Raw genomic sequence first — 5,456 nt, 5'->3', positions numbered from 1 at the left:
TTTCTTTTTCAAAGACTAAACCCGAGTGTCCACAGTCCACACTCTGGGGTAGGTGTTGATTCTACACCCAGCAGTTTAATAAAGCCATATAAAAAATAGTTTTATGATTCTAAATGCTAGAAACATGTCCCTTTGCTATGCCCCTTTGCTAAAAGGTGAACTTCAACCCTGGTGTGATTTTTTTAATCTATTCACATTATTTTTCATGAATAAAATAGCAAAACCATGAAATTCAGAGAGAGCTCTTGGGTTAAGTGTTTGTGTAACTCTTTTTCTCAGTATGAAATTTCTTATTCTTCTGAATTTCTTTAACTGACTTTCTCAGCGTATGTCCTCATTATATCTTATTTTAACAATGCTCCAAAATAATGTCATTAGTAGAAGGGCTCTTTGCTCTGAGAGCAAGCGATGAAGGTGTAAATTATATGAATAGGAGAAGAAAAGATGCGCCCCAGGAATTTAAACCCACTTTGCCTTCAGGATCTGGACCAGTTCATTCAGGGAGCTAATGAGCTATGACAAGTGAGCTACATTTCAAACACTGCATAGTGTAGAGAACGCTTCACCAGGCTTTGTCGCGTCTTCAGTGAGCTGTGGTCTCCAACCCTGTGTTAGAGAATTCAGAACATGTTTAACTAACATGTCTGGCAATTCTAGAAAGGGTAGTAAAAGTGAGAATTATCAAGAAACCAGTATTGCTTTCTTTCTTTGTGCTATATTCTGTATGCCTTTTTAAGGACAATAGTATTTTACTTTTCATGTGCCTATTTTTATGCAATTCAATTTATTCACAACAGTGTATTATGGCTGATAAATGTCATAAGCAGAGCTTGAAACCGGAAATTGGGGATATATGGAAAAATAATCATGCAGATTGACAGTAAGTCAAAGCTCAGTAAGATAGTAAAGTATAAGTCTAAGTGTTAAGTACCACAGATTAATAAAACTGTTAACCAAATGCACTGAAACAGAGTGAAAAAAATAGACTTTTCTCTGATTATTTCTTCCATTCCAATGAAGAGATTTTTAAAGTAATTTAAGGTTATTTTACAGGAACACAATGAAGCTGCTGGTCCATGCATATTTCCTGCGAGGTCTAAAAGATACAAACCATCCTCTACCTGCAGCAGGAAAACATTTTGTTGAAATAGACTCCATTATCGACTGAATTAATGTGAGCATGCTATTTGTATAAAGTAAATAGGTAAAATAAGTTTTTAATCAAAAACAAGAAGTCATTAAACATTTCTAACTTATTTCCAAATAATTTATGAAAAATTTAAGAGACATAGCCTCCCAAGTCTAGGTGACTATGATAATGACCAAATAATGCAGTGAAAACATGCCTGGCTCTTATCACCAAGAGGTGAAACTGAGATTCAGTGATAGTTGTGCATTCATTAACCTAAAGTTGTGGTGATGAAATATTGAGAATTCATTATACTTAAAATGTTGCTAGTCATGCTTTGATCTTTTCCATTTTAGGAAAGGAGAATTCTTCTGTACTTTATTATTGTATTGGGCTAATGCCGTATTTACTTTTTTTTTTTAATCAACTTTTTCTGTTGTGGCCTAAAGTAATAATAATAGTTGATATTTGCTGAAAGTATACTTGTAGTCTTACCAAAAATGTTAGCCCTTCCCTAAATCCATTTTTCTGTACTTGCTATAAACTCTAATTGAGCAGAATTCCTCAAGAAAGGTCCTAAGAGGCTAATCCAGTATAATTTACCAAGGAGTCTAGCAGCTGTTTCCTGACTGAAGTGACTCTCAGACTCGGTGTGAAAAAACAAACTGAAAAACACCTCACAAACTCAACCTTTGAATTTAAGTTCCTGAATCATCGAGCTTCGCATATATCAGTAAGTCAGTATTGAACAAGTCTGAATCATCCAGTTGCATGAGAGCCTAAATAATACCTAAAGTGATACTTTTCCTCTGTTGAACTGCTTCTCCTTTTTCTTGCAAAATATGGTTTAAAGGTTGATGCCATGATTATGTAGCTTCCCAATTTGAAAACTGTTACAAAATAGTCTCCTTTATTCCCAATTTTCCGTTCTCCTCTCATTTCAGGAAAATTTTGTGATTAAATTACTTAGGATTAAGGCCGTTCCTATGCATGTGGCATCTGAGATAGGCAATTCATTTCACAGCCTACTTTGCCTGGTCTTTATGATTAAATATTCTTTTGGGAAAGTGAATGGCCACTCCGAGGGGAGTCTGTGTCTGTAAGACTGGCCTTCTCCATGTGTTGTCTTTCTCTGCTTTGTGACATCAACTACGAGAAAACTATGTAACATGTACCGTTGTTTGCTACTGCTTTCAAAGAGAACTATCATGTGAAATAAATATGCTGTTAAGTGTTTTTGTTTGTTTGTTTGTTTTTGTGTGTGTGTTGGTTGGTTGTTTTTTTTGGGTAAGTTCTCTTGTATATATATTTTTAATAAACTTCTTTAACCTTTTATTCCAGCTCAGAAGCATGTGCCATATAATATTCTAAGTGGTTTACACAAATGCTGTAATTTAATCGTGAAAGAACTTAAACAAGGCACTTTTATTATCACCCTTTTCTGTGATAAAGAGGTTTTTTACATAGCTGAGTTAATCTGCCCATGTTCACTCTGCTACTGCCATATTTCATCAACTCTAGAATGCACATTTTTTCATGTCATAACATCGCTGAACCATGGGTTTTGAAGCAATTGGTATTCCTACACATCCTTTGCAAAGAGTGTGTGGGCAGTGTGTTTCTGTAGCATTGTACATCAAATAGTGATGCGTGCCAGTAGTCTTTGTGTGTCAAATAATGTCTTTGATCTGACAAGATACAACAGACATGGTTTTAGGTATTCATATCTGGGTTATCTTGCTACAGAACAAAATATCAATATAATACAATAATAAGGCAGTGCTGTAAGTTTTTTAACTTGAATTGGTTCTGTTCATTTTTACTTTTCCATATCATCTCAGTTGGAATGCTAATACAATTTCCATTTTTGAGCATTAAGTGCCCTTCTGAAGTATCCAAAATATTAGCAGTATGGAACAAGATCATTCCAGCATTTTACTTATATTTCCTTGGGATGCAAAAATGCCAGAATGGACTAAATCTCCATCTCCTGAGATATGTGCTGCTGTAATGGAGCAAATCAGTAAGATAATATGACTCACGAGAAACAGCCATGTTTGAAAAACAATCTCAATTGAGTATGCAATCCAGGATGTCCCCACTAAATTCCTGCACAATGATGATGAACCTATCCTTTCTCTCTTTTCCTTTCTCACTCACTCATATACTTTGCTTTTCTTCGAAGATATAATCTGAATCACTTGACAGGTTCAGAAAAAATTCAAGAGTGATAAAAGTATATGGTATTTTTTGAATTATTAACAGGATTTTAAACTTGTTAAAGCTGATCTTCAACTTTATCTCTGTACTTCAGCCCTTGATACAGTATGTATTACCTACTAGACCTTGTGGCTGTGTTAAATTTCATTACATTTTGAGGAAAGAATGTTGATATTTTTTCAAATACTTAATGCAATGAAATATAACACCTACTATATATTAGTCAATATTTCTGGGGTAGTTCAAGTGTAAGAAATACACATATGTACTAGGAGCACACTAAAGAATAGATAATTTAGGGGGACCAGCAGGTGATGTGGTGGTTAAGGCACCACACTCCCATATGGCTGGCTACAGTTTGAGTTCTGGACCTGGAAACTTGAAAATTAGGAGGGTGGGAACCAGCAGTTAGCGTAATGGCTATGTCGCTGGATTCCCACGTAGTCGACCGTGGTTCGTGTCCCGGACCCGGTGGCTTAAAACTCACGCCGGGCGCATGTGCGTGCGTGCCCAAGATCCCGAGAGGAGAATGGAAGAGAAGGGATTGTGGCGTGGCCATCCCCTCTGAGGGGTGATTTCTCACTTTCTGTCTCTATGTCTCTTTCTGTCCGTCTGTCTTCACGCGCCCTACAGTGAAAATCTCTCCAAAAAAAAAAAAAAAAAAATTAGGAGGGACCTGTATGTGTGTGTGGCCAAGATTCCTGTGAGGAGAATGGAGGAGAAAAAAATTGTAGCATAGCCATATCCCCTGGAGTGGGGTGTGTGTTTTTCAGTTTCCCTCTCTCTGTCTCTGTCAAGTACACTTTCCTTATAGAAAAAATAAATAAATAAAAATAGAAAATTAAAACTAAAAAAGAAAGAAAGAATAGATAAACTTAGGTAAACAATTTTTTTTTTTGGAGAGATTTTCTCTTATTGGGCGTGTGCACTTGCCAGAAAGACAGAGAGAGAGACAGAGAGATAGAAAGTGAGAAATCACCCCTCAGAGGGGATGGCCACGCCACAATCCCTTCTCTTCCATTCTCCTCTCGGGATCTTGGGTATGCACGCACACGCGCCCGGCGTGAGTTTAAGCCACTGGGTCTGGGACTCGAACCATGGTCGACTACATGGGCATCCAGTGATATAGCCATTACGTTAACCACTGGTCCCAGTAAACACATTTTTAAAAAAGATAATTTTTTCCATCACATATTGGTCTTAGTGCTATTAATTTCCCTTATAAAATTGGATTGTGAGTATGGAAAACAAAACTTAATCACTAACAATCCATATTTATGTGACTTAAATGTATAGCTACATGATTTCATACATCTATTCCACTTTAGAAAAACTCTCCTAAAGAAAGTAAGAGGATTTATCATTTTATTTCTGAGTGAATAGCCCAGGCAAGTAAAATTACTTAAATATCAGATTTTAGAGGTACCAGGATCAGATCCCATTTAATTTTAAAACTGCTTCTTCTTATACCATTTTCCTCAAAAAAGATGAACAAGTGGCTTAGAAGTTAAGACAGTGGATCTCACATGGCTAACTATATAGTTTGAGTCCGGGCTGATTGCTTGGAAAACATGTTGGACACGTGCTCAGTGTTCTGGGGGGACTGCAGCATGGTCATCCTCCTTGGGTGCTTTCTCTCATTCTCTCTCTCTTTCTCACTCTCTCTCTGACTGGCAAGCTCATTTGCCCTATAGCAACAAATAAATAAATAAATAAATAATATTTAAAAAGATGAGCAAGTAATGCTCCTACACTGAAGTAGTAGATAAAATAGATGACATATACCAGAATGCTGTCTGTAAATAAAAGTAAAATTCAGCTTGAACTGAAAAATAAAGTCCTCTCTAATCAGGCTGGAAGGAATGTAAGGGTGGGTAGACCAAGAAAATGACAGCTACTACTAACTTAACAGGAAAAAAATCTATCTTCTATAGTTATGCCATAATAATCTTTTTTTTTTTTTTATGAGAGGTTTTTGCTATAGGGCGCGTGTGCTCGCCAGACAGAGAGAGACAGAGAGACAGAATTTGATAAATGGCCACTCCTCAATCCCTTCTCTTCCATTCTCCTCTCGGGATCTCAGGCACGCACAGATACGCGCCTGGTG

Source organism: Tupaia chinensis, unplaced genomic scaffold (genome assembly GCF_000334495.1).
Source record: "Tupaia chinensis unplaced genomic scaffold, TupChi_1.0 Scaffold142527_1, whole genome shotgun sequence".
Classification (NCBI taxonomy): Eukaryota; Metazoa; Chordata; class Mammalia; order Scandentia; family Tupaiidae; genus Tupaia; species Tupaia belangeri.
Note: the sequence above shows the minus strand (reverse complement) of the source record.